Genomic DNA, 14,574 nt, shown 5'->3' on the forward strand with positions numbered 1-14,574 from the left:
TCACTCTCGCTTAAATCATGGACTTTTTTGAAGCCTCGGTGAACATATCCTTATTTTCCAAACTTTCATCCTGTTTGGTGTCTCCCGGGTCTCCGGTAAAACTCTAATAAAAGCATAAAAGCCAGGCTGCTAGCAGGATTATCAGCCTAATTTCAATCTCCATGCTATCCTGGCCGTGGACTTTTGGCCCCAGGGCAAAGTGGCAGCTGGTTCCTATCAACAGTGCCATAACGTCTTTACCTGCTGAATCTTAGCCTCCCTCCCACAGGCTTCCCCAGCGTGCGCAGTGCGCGCTGGCCTTACTTCTCCTCCCCCCTAATTGCTTTTTTTCACGGCCGCCAGGCCGTGAGCTACATCAAAGGGTTTGTCTCCCCGCCCCCTGCTTCATGGACGCTTCTCAGGCCACCAGCCTGCCCAATATATATATTTTTTTAAGATAGCCTCCTCTGGGTCTCGTTTAATCTTGTTAATAAATTCAGTTTTTCACTTTCACACTCACTACACGGTCTGTATGTTTTCAATTTTCTGTAGTGTGGTTAATTTGAATTGTGCTGACACTCCAATCCCTTTTTGACACTCAAGACGTACAATAGCGAGGCAACCCGGGAGTGCTGCGCATATCTGGCGGAGTGAGGGACCATCTGGTAGAGAATAAATGTGTTGGCCTAAGCTGTCAACAAACCACATCGTCGGACCAGTCTTGGGGACTTCCAATGACACAATCCCACAGCAAGGGCTTAATCTACCTCTATTCTCCCTGCAATAGGTCTCGATCACTAGTGCACGAAAGCCAGTACTTCCCTCTCTGTAGCACCCAATACATGTTCCTGTAGTGGATTATGTCGTCAATTTAGTGCACGCAATTATTTTATCCCTTGGTTGAGGCAGCATCATGCCCCAGCCGGGGCATTTGCATGATTTGCATACTGGGCTATGACAGCCATGCTCATTAGCACCACTACTTCCTGTAGGTGACTAAATCCTGTTCACCTGATAAGCTCCGACCTCTGGCCCATCCGATGTCACCAATGACATCCATGAACCGGGCGACAGAGTAGGCACCAACAAGGACAGCATTAAAGCGATAAGCCAGGAACTTGAAAAGGTGCTTAAATGAAAAATGAAATTATCCTGCTATGGGAGAAATGTGCTGACCCAGCGACAGATCCAGATGAAATAGCATTCGAATCCACAATGTCTGAGAATCTGAGGAGGTGGATGATTATTCCCAATTATTTGCAAACCTGTTTTGCTGTCCTTAATAAGGATTCAACTTTTGAAATGCCCATTATTAGAGAGCAAGACCAACAGACAGCTCTTTTCCGAGTTACGCATTCACCCGTGGACACGTCTGAACATTCGTGTTATAGTGTTCCATCTTTTTCCAATTTATAATGACTTCCATATGCTGTGTTGGCTCCAAACCCGGAAACGACATGACACACATGTAGCATTCATGTGACACGTGAAAAATTCAAAAAATGCACGACTTATGCTTGGCATGTTAGATATCTCCCACTCGTATTCACTCTGTCAGGTACCGAGGGCTTCATTCCCGTCCCTCCCACTCGCTCACTCCCCTGCTCTGCCGCCCCCCACCCCCATCCGCCTCGCACACCACATCAAAGGCTGCTGCTCCCCCGCTACCCCCCCCACACACACAGCAATGCCGAGAGATTCTTTTGCTTTAAAAGGAAAACCAAAACGAGACAAGGTTTTAAAGTGTCCTTCACTTTCTGCAACAATTAATCCCACATAATGTTCTTTTCTTAGCACGCATTGTCAACATTTTTAAGAGCTATGTTATCTATTAGGTTTTGGTGTGTAATAACCACTTTTTAGTAATGTGACCGTAAATGATTCAAAACGTCACAAAATATATTTTGTAGACTTTCTCCCACAACGAATGCACACATTTGCAGCGTGCTTTGACAGATTTATTTATTAAGTTTCTCCGACGGCTTATTCTAGAAAAAATTCAGTCTTCGATTTCACCACACTCCTTTCAAGTAATCTTAGTGTGTTTTCTTGTTTGTGCCTTTCTGCCCTCTGCATTACCACATCATCACTCAGCGCTACCCCAGCATCACTCAGCACCATCACATTATCACTCAGCACCACCACAGCACCACCCAGCACCACCACAGCACCACTCAGCGCCACCACAACATCACTCAGCACCACCACATTATCACTCAGCACCACTACATTATCACTCAGCACCACCACATTATCACTCAGCACCACCACAGCATCACTCAGCACCACCACTTTATCACTCAGCACCATCACGGCATCATTCAACACCACCACAGCACCACTCAGCACCACCACAGCACCACTCAGCACCACCACATTATCACTCAGCCCCATCACATTATCCCTCAGCACCACCACAGCACCACTCAGCACCACCACAGCACCACTCAGCACCACCACAGCACCACTCAGCACCACCACAGCATCACTCAGCACAACCACAGCATCACTCAGCGCAACCACAGCATCACTCAGTGCAACCACAGCATCACTCAGTGAAACCACAGCATCATTCAACGCAACCACAGAATCACTCAGCACCACCTCAGCATCACTGGTTCAAATATGTTCTCTCAATGTTTCAAGCTTTATTACAAATGTCACAAAAAGATGTTAATATTTCACTTCTGTTCTTGGATTTTCGTCACAATAAAATACACTGAACATAATCTTCACAAAAGTTATTTACAAAAGTTTAAGCTATTGCCATTATAAATTACAATCACTTTTATTTTAGTATTAATTATTTAAGAAAATTAAAAGCCATTGTTATTTGTAATATCAATACATCTAAGTCACGTAAATACAAAACATGTTGCATTACAAATGCTATAGGTGTCACATTTGCGAAAGTCACATTTGCGAAAGTTATAACTATTGGCATTGTAAATGACAAAGCTACTAATTTAGCTATTTTCAAAAACAACACATAATTTTAAAAAATGTCATTTACAAGACCAATAGCTCAAACTTTCCTAATGCGAGACCTATTGCATTGCAAAAGCTTGTTTCTCTTTTCTGCCGTTCTCTCTTGCTGTGGTCAATTTTTTAATCAAGAAAGATATGTCATGTTCCCAGAAGCGAGTAACCTGCACCACCGGCACAAGTTAGGCTCTGCCCTGTACTGGGTATCTCTTTGAGGCTTGGAACTGCTGCTGACAAAGCCGCAGCTGCAAAACATTCCTGCCTGGCTCCGATGACCCGTCTGCATCACACAGTCTGACCAGGATCCCCGACACCTGATCTTGTGACAGCAGACTCGTTTTATGAACTGTGGGTGCTGACGTGCACACCTAATGACGTATAGTAATGGACTTTATGCGACATCGCCTCCTGCCCTGTTCACTGCAGCCAGGCATAGCATTTGCAGGCCGTATTCATAAACTCAAACATGCTGGCCTCCCCCCTGCGTAATTGTTTAAAATGTATGCTATGTTTAGGCTGCAACCAGGTTTGCCAAACGTCAGTGCCAGGTCTAGGGCCAAAACTTAAAATGCGGCCCTCTTGATGCTTCTACTGGTTTTGCCAGGCGCCCTAAAGATTTTCTTCTTTGTATTAAAATGTGATCCAGGCAAAGAGAAAACAGTGCGTCTGACGTCATCTAGTGGTCTGACCAGGTAACCAGCCTCAATATTAAGGAAGATGGCAGGCTTCCTTGCAAATTATCTTCAGACAAGTGTTGCTGCAGGACCCCAAGGCACTGGAATCAGAAGTGACTGGAATGCGCACGGCTGGGCACGATGTCCCTTTGCCCCCCTAGGTGACGGCTCTGGCTGCAGCCATTGAAGAAAAGAAAGATCGACTAAGCCTTTGGTGGGAATCAATTTAAGTTGGATGCTGTCACATATAACTGAACTATTGACCCTTTTAGTTAATATAAGGGTCCGATTACTTACTGGTAATCTTCCCCACTCTCAGTCCTATTCGTCCTCGGCACAATCATTACTTTTGAGGTGCTTCCACCTGCAGAACAGGAAAAACACAGGAGAATTCTGAAAATGAAAACCAGAGCCACCCTCCTGGGCGATACAAGAGGGCTGGGACTCCCAGGAGATTCTGTAATATCCAACCCGTGTCAAACACCATGGAGGGATGGTGGGAGGGATTGCAATGACTGTGACGAGGATGAATAGGATTATGGGTAATGAAGGTTACCTGTAAGTAATCAGGCATTATCTCTATGCCCCTCATCCTCGTCCCAGTCGTTACTTTTGAGGATTACCAAAGAATAAGCCTTTGACTTGGAAAAGATACCGTATGAACTGTAAGCATGCACACCCTTGAAAACACTTAATGCAGACTCAAACGTGATACCCAATAAACATGAAATAAAAGAATAAGTGCGCATTCTCTCAGACACTATTGATTTAAGAAGCTCAAAACCTAAGCTCGTCTGTTTAACAACCACATTATTAAGTCTATAGTATCTCACGCGGATATTATCCGAAGACCAACTTGCTGCCCTACAGATTTTCTGAATGAAGACACCTTACAATTCATCCTGATCAGAGACAATTTGATTGTCTTGCATGAGCGCAGCTTTTATCCATCTTCGTTATATCATTTTTGACACTCTCCTTCCTCTTCCTGCTTCACCAAAAGTCACAAACAGATGATTAGACTTTCTAAAGCTGTGTGACCTGTCAAGATAAATAGAGAGCGCCCTAACATCCAATACATGCAAAACACACTTTTCCTCCTAAGACGGTAAGAGAAGGAAGAACCATCCCTTGTGATAAACGAAAAGAAGAATTGATTTTTGGAATAAAGGAGGGATCTGATCTCAAGATCATCCCATCATCAAAGAATCCTAAGAAAGGGGGGGCGGCATTGTAAAGCCAAAAGCTTCCAATCCTATGTGCAGAGGTATTAGCCACCAAAAAGCAAACCTTAAATTAAAGAAACTTCAAGTCTACCATCTGTTAAGGTTCGAAAGGTAGCCCTAGTAAAGGAAGGAGGAGATGATTGTTGAATAGATTTTGTGATAGAGAAACTCTTAAAAATTCTAATCACTAAAGAATCAATCTCATTCTGAGGTTCCACACATTTTCTGAACACCTTTATGGCAAACACAAGATGATGGACGGAGTGCTGCAAATTTTCAGACACTCACCCCCAGTCACAGATCTGAGTTGAATCCATAATTTTTCCTTAGCTCACTTCGCCACCTCAGTTCAGACCCAGCCATATGCAAATCAGTCTTCACACTGTTCCTTGTGGGAACAGTCCAGTCTGAACTGCCAAGCAGGTCCTCCCTGGATCGTAAACAAGCATCTTGGGACTGGTTTCGGTGTATCACCCCTCATCAGCCAGTAATGCTTGAATCCAGTAGCATAGTGAGCAAGGGATGCACGATTGGGCATTGTGAGAAAGTGCCATCTTTCTTGCATTGGTATGAGCCCACTTTTTGCTGAACTGCTGATGTGCTTTGACTGAGTGTGCCCTGGGCTCCTGCCACCCAGGAACCCAGGGACTGTGTCCCTTCCCTAAAACTGTGTTGAACCTAAAACCCAATTGGCCTCTCTGGCCACCTGTCAGCCCCTAGTAAATGGTACCCTAGGTACCCAGGGCATGGTGACCAGAGAATACCCCTAAGGGCTGCAGCACTTATTGTGCCACCCTTAGGGGCCCTGTACCCTGACGGCCACACCCTGCCTTTGCAGGCTGAGTGTCTATGTACAGAACTAAACAAAGAGTCGACATGGCACACCTCCCTGTGTGCCATGCCCACAAGACCCACTGCCCTGGCATACCTCAGTCACCCCTCTAGCTGGGTGCCCTGTGCCAGTGGTGTGGGCACAGGTTCATGAGCCCTGTGCCCCTACAGAGCCCAGGGCCATTCCTGGGCACTGTAAGTGCAGTGCTGCTATTAAGAGTATATGGTGCTGGGAGGTCGACAGATGCCCCCTGAAACCAAACCTACAACCCACGTCTGGACTAAGAGGCTGCCTATACTGCCCCACAGCAGACATATTGCTGGACCCCTGGGTGGAGAGCCCCCGCTCTCTTTGGCCTGCAACAATGCACATCCTGGGCGAGGTGATAGGTCTCCTCCCCTAGGATGGGGAGGTGGAAGCTTCAAAGGCCTGCCGCCTCTGTGAGCTTCTCCAGACCATTTGCTGTACCCAGCAACTGTCCCCACCGGTTCTGACCCCCACTCTGGTGGGAAGACTGGCGGGAAACCCTACGTCAGGAAGGGGGGTGTGCCAGCCTGTGCCAACCCCACCCCTCAGGTGGGAGAGGCGAGGTGAAGCGCGACCCAGGGCTTTGGCCATCTTGAAGATGGGGAGCCCTGCCCAATCACAGCTAGGCTCCTGCCCCCCTCCCACAGGAGAGGGGCAGACTAGGGGGTGTACCCACCCCAGGACAAGGACCTATTGGTCCCTGTCCTTGCCCTACCTGTAACGCCCCTAAATTCAGTATTTAGGGGCTCCTTGAACCTTCCTTCCTCAGATCCCGTTTTGAAAAACCAGAAGAACAGGAAGAAGGATGACCTGCCGTGCAGCTGCTAACAAAAAGACTACGACAACTGACTTGGCCCCAGCCCTACCGGCCTGTTGATCCTTGAACCTGCTCCTGCTTAACCCCGGCGTCTCCTGTGGGAAGCAACCTCGAGAACCCCGAAGGACCTGCCTGCCTTGATCCTCATTGAGACTGGGACTCCCATGAGCAGAGGCTCTGCTCCAACAGCAACACCCCTGGTGCCAGCTAGGAACCGCGAATCCAGCCCACTCTGCACCCGCCGAGTCCAGCCCGTGCCCTAGTGAACCAAGACCACGAGGACATCCCCCCGGCCACAAAGTCCAGTGCCCAAAGACCCTCCTCGATGAACCAAACGACGCCTGCAGCCTCAGAACCAGAGACCCCCCCAACGGCGACCAGCCGAGGGTAAGATTTCCCCACACCAAAAGACAACCCTGCACCCGGCTCCCTGCATCCCCCTGTGCCTTCCTTTGGGGTACCTACCTCTTCTCAAAAATCCCAACTTACCTCTCGAAGTGGTGGTCGAACCTGAAGAATTACTGTCCCTGAGTCTGCAGCCTTTGTTCCCTTTTTACCTTTTCCATTGAATAACATTGGGCGCCAGACGGCTCAAAAGCACCATGCACCCAGCCGCCCGAGTGCCGCTGGAAGTGCAACTACTACCCTACTCTACTTCCCCACTTGCCCTGAGTAGGTGATCAGTAGCTCAGCTCCCACAGCGGCGTGGCCTGCTTGCTTGCAGAAACCAACCGAACACCCCCTCCCCTCTATTGGATAACATTGGGCCTACCTACCTCTGCACCCGGCTGCCCCTGTGCCACTGAGGGTGTACCAACTGTAGTGTATCTTGTATAGCGCACAGCTGCCCCAACGGGGCGTCCCGGCGCTTGCTTAGGGAACCCGTCCTGGTATTCCCCTGTGAGATACCCGGCAGGGCATCCGCAAGGTTAAAGCCAGGCATCCCGCCGCGAGGGGCCGTTGTGGAGATTAAGCAAGCTATTGCCCAGAGTCGCAGAGTGTGAACCCGTGGTTCGAGTAGGCACCGGAATGAGAATTGTCGAGTCCGAGGACATTTTGTACTCAAGACCCAGCCGAGCCGGGAATTGAACCCTGGTCCCGGGCTGACCTCTGCTTCCGGGTCTGCCTCCTCTAACCAGTGAGCCACACTTCTCCACTAAAGAAAGGACTGACTCAAAATGTGAGTTTGGAGCAGAATTTAGACAAGCATTTGCAATGCAATCTGTCTCGTATTTGCGAGACTTAAAGCTATTGGCGATGTAAATATCCTGCATTCGGTGTTCTGTAAGTTTAAGAGATGCCGGCCAGCAGCAGTGCTGCATGACAACATGCTCTTGTACAAGCAGGCTCACTCTGAGTGTAAGTGCTGAACTCATCCTTCCGATGTTCAGTGACGGGTAATGCTGATTCTTTAAACACAATTGCATTACAGAGGTGAACACATCCCTCAATAGATCGTTCACTTGCTTGCACATGCAAGGGCGTGATTTAGAAATGTCACTTCACACCGGCAGAATCCATTATCACACTATTAGAAGAGATCGGCTGAATTTAAGGGAACTATAAGAAGTGTTTCCAATCTTGTCATATGCAAAATCTCCCAGAAACAGGCATGCAAGGCTACCATCCAATTACAAAATGGTAGGCAAGATTTTTGTGCAATTAATTAATATAGCCATGAAAAAGTAGAGGCGAACTCTGAGGCAAGTATTGTTCAGTCATGGTAGAACGCAAGTGCAGCATCTGGCCGGTTCGAAGGAAGGCAATTCTGTAATTTGCACTTTGGACTTTACTTACAGCTCAGGGATAACATTTATTGTAGGCCGTTGTCATTAACTCCACAGTACCTACCTGACCCTGGGGGACCCCTGAGACTATGCCCAGAACCTTAACTTCACCAGTCGAGTACTCACCCGGAAACCGATAACTCACTTTCCTGCCATAGGATAACATTGACTGGTTTGACTCGAAAAATCTTCTAAGTGTGAAGTTTTGAAACTCTAAAATATTCCTATAAAATCAGCCGAATACCGAATTCCGAAGTACTCACCTGTGATCAGGAGAGAAGCCAGAACTGTACCTTGAAGCCCAGTACTGAACCGCAAAAGTTATCCTAACCAGGTTTAATAGTAACCTGTATTTTCTCCATAGGAGAAAATGACATTTTCTATGAATTTTCTTCTGTCTTTTTGAAAACTTGAAATATTCCCTAAAAATCGTACCTACTACTGAAATGTAATTACTTACCTGTCTTAAGTAGAGATCCCAGTGGTGGACCTAGGAGCCCAGTACTGGATTACAAAAGTAAGGAGAACGTACTTTACCTGTAACCTGAATTTCCTCCCATTGGATAACATTGCTAGATTTTCACTGAAAAGTTTCTAAGTGTGAACTTTTAAAATACCTTTATATTCCTCAAAAATCATTGCAATAACCAAAACGTTTTTACTAAACTGTTTTCAGCTTGGATCCCAGTACTGAATCTAGGATCCAGCCTGGAATTACAAAAGTAACTTACAAAGTAATCAACTGCATTTTTTGTAGAAAACCCCATTGAGCTCAATGTTAGATTGTGTTTAGAATTGTGTTGCCTACTGCAACCCCTGTACCTGTTGAGTTTACAAAGTTATTTTCTTTCTGCAAAGTCATTGCTTGATATACCTCACAATAGAGAAAAGTATATTTTTGATACCTGTTGGTTCTAAAAATAAAACAACTATATCTTTTGATATACCTCTGGGGTTGGTGGTCTCAATACACACTGTACCTTACATTGGTCCAGTGTATATAGAGCCACTTTCTCACAGGCATACCCTGTCAACTTAGAGTGAACAAAGCAAACACAAGGAGATGATGGACGGAGTGCTGAAATGCTTCAGACACTTGACCCTGTCACAGATCTGGGTTGAATCCATCGTCGTTCTTTAGCTCACTTCGCCACCCTAGTTCAGACCCAGCCATAAGCAAATTAGTCTTCACACTGTTCCTCGTGGGAACAGTCCAGCCTGAACTGTCAAGCAAGGTCTTTCCTGGACCGGAAACAAGCATCCTGGTGCCGGTTTTGGGGTAACACATCTCATCAGCCAGGCTAGCTTGAATGCAGTTGCAAAACGAGCAAGTGACCCACATTTGGGCGTACCCTGTCAACTTAGGGCCAAGGATGGATGGAGCGCTGAAACTTTTCAGACACTCACCTCCAGTCACAGATCTGTGCTAAATCCACTATCACTGTTTACCTCACTATGCCGCCCCTGTTTCGGGGTAGCACCCCTCATCAGCCCAATAGCTTGAATCCATTGGCAAAGTGAGTAACGGACACACGCCTGGTCATACCTTGCAAACTTAGGGCGAACAAAGCAAACACAAGGAGAGGATAGGCAGAGAAATGAAACTTTTCAGACACTGACCCCCAGTCACAGATATGGGTTGAATCCATCATCGTTCTTTAACTCACTTCATCACCCCAGTTCAGACCCACCCATTTGCAAATCAGTCTTGAGCTTCCTCATGGGAACAGAACAGCCTGACTGCCAAGCCAGGTCTTCCCTGGACCGGAAACAAGCATCCTGGGACCGGTTTCGGGGAAAACATCCCTTGTCAGCCAGGCTAGCTTGAATCCAGTGGCAAAGTGAGCAAGGGACCACCTTAATGATAAACCATTGTAATTTAAAGGAGAGAGAGATTGAGATGAGAAACAGCGACTAAAAATTGTAAAACTGAAAAGAAAGGAGTGGACAGGGTGGGGCTTTCAAATCATGCAAGGACCACTACTTATCAAATGTATCCAGTGTTTTGTATAGACTTTCAAGGGGGGAGGTCTTCTAGAGTGTCGAATTGTTTCAAAAAAGTTATATCGAAATTAGCTGGAAGGCGCTTAATTAATCAATGTAACTTCTGAACCTCCAAACCAATAGATTTAGTATTAAATCTTTTTATTGAAAAAAGCAGCTCATACAAGAAGAAAGATGCGTTGCGGATCAAGGATATGCAATAAAACGATAAAGGCATTAGAGTGCTATGACCCCTATCACAATACAATCCCAGTGCTCCTCGATACTCTCCTGTGTCCGGAAGTACCATAAGGCTGAGCTTGCAACAATGGAGGATAAACAATACCCTGTCCCCACCCCCTTTCCCCCCCAAAACCAACCCCCAACCTACCCGCCCCCCCAACCCTGTTCCAGGTCCGTAATTCCATACATACAAGCATTACAAACAGCCATCCACACCAAAGTCCCTCAAGACTGAACTTGGGGCAAACGAAGCAAACGCAAATATCGGGGGCAAGCCACCTCTCTGAATTTTGTGGCCCACAAGGCCAGGAAGGGCTGCCACAATTCCGCATATTTGGAGACTTCCCCGGCTTTGATTAAGGACATTTTTTCCATGTCTAGCACTACCCAGAGGCGAAACAACCAGCCCTGGAAGGTGGGGGTATGTGTGGTGCGCCATAAAGAGAGAACATTCTGAACTGCAGAGCCTAGGGCAATGGCAATCAGCCTCCCCCTACGTGATTTCAACGGATAGGTCAGAGCATTCGGTAGGCCCAACAAGACATAGGCAGGGAACCTTGGGATCTCGGTATCAAAGTGTGTGTCTACCTCATCTAATACCAGTTTCCAGTAACCCTGGATCTGGGTGCACTTCCAAAACAAGTGCACCAACATACCCTATTCACCACAACCCCGCCAACAGGTAACCTTCCTCGGCGGGTCCATTTCATGCAGCCTCTCCGGAGTGTAATACCAATACGTCACTAGTTTGGTAAAGGTGTCTGTCAACCCCATGTGGTATGCTGAGTACCGTGCCCGATAGTAAATGTCCTCCCACTCTTTATTGGTGAGCGCCCTTCCCATCTTCCTCTCCCAGCGGGCCCTACTTGGATTATATACCAGGGCATAGCGTGCCAGCAGCATGCGATACAGGTCCAAGATTAGACGTTTGTCCGTCTTCCGTGAGATTAGCCGGTATTCATAAGGGCTAAGCTTCCGATTCGCCTCAGTTCGCACCTGTGCGTTAAGTGCCCAGTGCCGCACCTGTAAATAGCGTAGCCGCTCCGTTTCTGGCAGGCCATATTCCCGCCGCTATTGTTCAAAGGGAGCAATCCCTTCTCTCGTGTATAGGTGGCACAGAGCTCTGCACCCTGCTGGACGCCACTTGGCGAAGGCCTGTGCATCGCATCCTGGCCTAAAATCAGGGTTGTCTGTCAATGGCGTGAGCAGAGAAGGAAACGTGGTCAACTCGTGTCTCACACTAGTCTGGTCCCATACTTCCATGGGTACCCGCATGATAAGTGAAGCATATAGATAAGGGGGACAATGCGTCCTGCGGAGGAAGGGGATTTCCTGTAGTTTCCGTCCCGCCACGGCCTGGTCATGGAAGAGCCAGTGCTTCTCTGACTCTCACCTGCTCCATTTCACCAAGGTCCGGAGCTGCACCGCCTGGTAGTAGAGCCGCAGATCTGTGAGGCCCAGGCCCCCCTGTTCCGGTGGTAACATGGCCAATCTGAGCTTCAATCTCGGGCGTTTGCCATTCCATATGAATTGGGCGAGTTCCGACTGTGTCTGCTGATCCAGCCCTCCGGAGGACGAAGCAGGAGAGCCCGAAAGACATAGAGGATTTGCGGCAGAATGGTAATTTTAACTGCAGCCACCCTAACGAGCCAAGATAGAGGAAGATGTCTCCATTTGCCGAGTTCCGCCCGTATCGTCTACCATAATCTGGCATAGTTGATTCGTACCGTGCCAGGCAGAGTGTCCACCAACCGAATTCCCAAGTAAGGGATAGCCTCCGAAGCCCACCGAAAGGGGAAGCAGGTTTGCAAGTGGGCCCACGTCTGCCCGTCTAAGGAGAGGTCCAGTGCCTCCGATTTTGCCATGTTAACCTTGAAACCCGCTGCCTCAGCAAAGGTCTCCAGGATCTCCACACACGCCGGCATTGAGGTTCTGGGGGAACCCAGTGATAGCAGGATGTCATCCGCGTATAAGCTTATCGTGTGCGTGAATGCGCCAAACTTAATGCCTTGTACCCTCAGGTCTAGCTGCAGTGCCTGAGCCAGCGGCTCCATGTACAACGCAAATAGCAGAGGCGACAGCGGGCACCCCTGCTGCATCCCTCGTTCAATGGGGAAGCGCGGGGAGGAGCATCCGTTGACCCTCACCACCGCCGTGGGGAAGGTATAGCAATTCAGGACCCAGGTCCTGAACTTCACTCTGAACCCCGCCTTTATCAGTACACTCTCCAAGTACGGCCAGTGGACCCGGTCAAAGGCTTTCTCTGCATCGATTCCGAGCAGCATATATTCCCCGCTGGTACGCATCGCCTTCTCAATCAGATGTAGAGCTCTCTTAGTGTTGTCGATCGTTTGGCGTTCTGGGATAAAACCCGACTGGTCCGGGTCTATCAACCCTGCAAAAGCAGGGCCAGCCGTGCGGCCAATGTGCCTGTATAGATTTTAAGATCTACATTAAGGAGAGATATGGGGCGATACGCACCACACTGTGCGCGATCCTTCCCCGGCTTGGAGATGACCAAAATAGTGGCGTCCAGCAAGTCCCATGGGATCGCACCCGGCTCCTCGAAGGAGTTGAATAAAGCTGTCAGCAGTGGCGCTACCTGGGGGCAGAAAGTTTTGTAAAAAATGTCCGTAAACCCATCCGGGCCCGGCGCCTTGGCCAACTTAAGGTGTGAGATCGCCGAGATTACCTCTTAGGGTCGAATGTTGCTGTCTAACTGTTCCGCTTGGTCCTTTGACAGGGCCGGGAGGGGAACAGACTCCAGAAAGGCCTCACTGATCGCATAGAGGGAGGCATAGAAGTCGCTGAACGCCTTCGCGATGTCCCCGTCCTCTGTGACGCGCCTACCGTCCCGTGTGTGAATCTCCTGTACCGTGTGCCGTTGCTGAAGTTCCCGAAGCGCGCGACCCAACAGACGCCCGCACCTGTTCCCCCCGGTGTAATGAGAGTGCCGTGTCCTCAATGCCGCAAACTCTGCCTTGTCCTGGTCTAAGGCCGCCAGTTGTTGTCGTACTTGGCGGAGTTGCCTCCATACCCAAGGCGCTCCCGTCCTCTAGTGCATCTGCTCCAGTTCCCTCGTCCGTAGCGACAACTCCTCGCGTTTACGCGCTCTCTCAGAATTTTCTGCCGTTGAGATCGCTATAAACTCCTTGCGGAGAACTGCCTTGAGCGCTGCCCAGCGTGTGGCCAGGGATGTGTCTGTGGTGCGATTATGTGATAGAAAATCTTTAATAGCCCCAATGATCTTCTCCACGTTGTCTGTGCGGTGTAGTAATGTATCGCGCAGTCGCCAGCAGCGTGCGACCCTAGGCACCGGTGGGAAGGAGAACACCGCCGATAACGGTGCGTGGTCAGAGAGTGCCGAAGCCCCATATTCTATCTCTGTCGCTAGCGCCGTGAGTGAATTAGAGGATAGGAAGTAGTCTAACCTCGCGTAAGTTTTGTGGGCATTAGAATAGTAGGAGTAGTCTCGGGCTCCTGGGTGAAAGCTACGCCAAAGATTAACCAACCCCTCCACCTTCATCCTAGTCAGTCCCTCACGTGATAGTGCGCCCGTCTGTGTGGTACGTTGCCCCGATCTGTCTAAATGGGTGTCAAACACTAGGTTCAGGTCCCCCCCAATGAAGACATGCCTATCAGGTGCTGCCGCTGTTTCAGTGAGTGTCTGGTGGAAGAACTTCTCCTGGCCTTCATTAGGGGCGTGAACTGAGCTAATGGTAAAGGAAAAATCTCCTAGAGAGAGGTTGTAGGAGAGCAATCTGCCTCGTATTTCCGCCACTTTCCTCCCAACCCTCCCTCTAAAATGCTGAGCCACTAGGATCGCCACTTCTGCAGACTTACTGTGCCCGAGGAGAAGTACTGAAGCGGAAAGCATCGTGACTTAAGTCTGAAGCAGTCCTTGGCTAAAAGATGCGTCAAATGTGAGCCTTCGAATTCTCCAAGAAAGAAAGGACCGCCCGCCTCTTCACCGGGTTGTGTAAGCCCCTGACATCCAAGGTAAGCAGGCGCAATTCAGTTG

The sequence above is a fragment of the Lissotriton vulgaris genome, chromosome 1_2 (genome assembly GCF_964263255.1).
Source record: "Lissotriton vulgaris chromosome 1_2, aLisVul1.2, whole genome shotgun sequence".
NCBI classification, from domain to species: Eukaryota; Metazoa; Chordata; class Amphibia; order Caudata; family Salamandridae; genus Lissotriton; species Lissotriton vulgaris.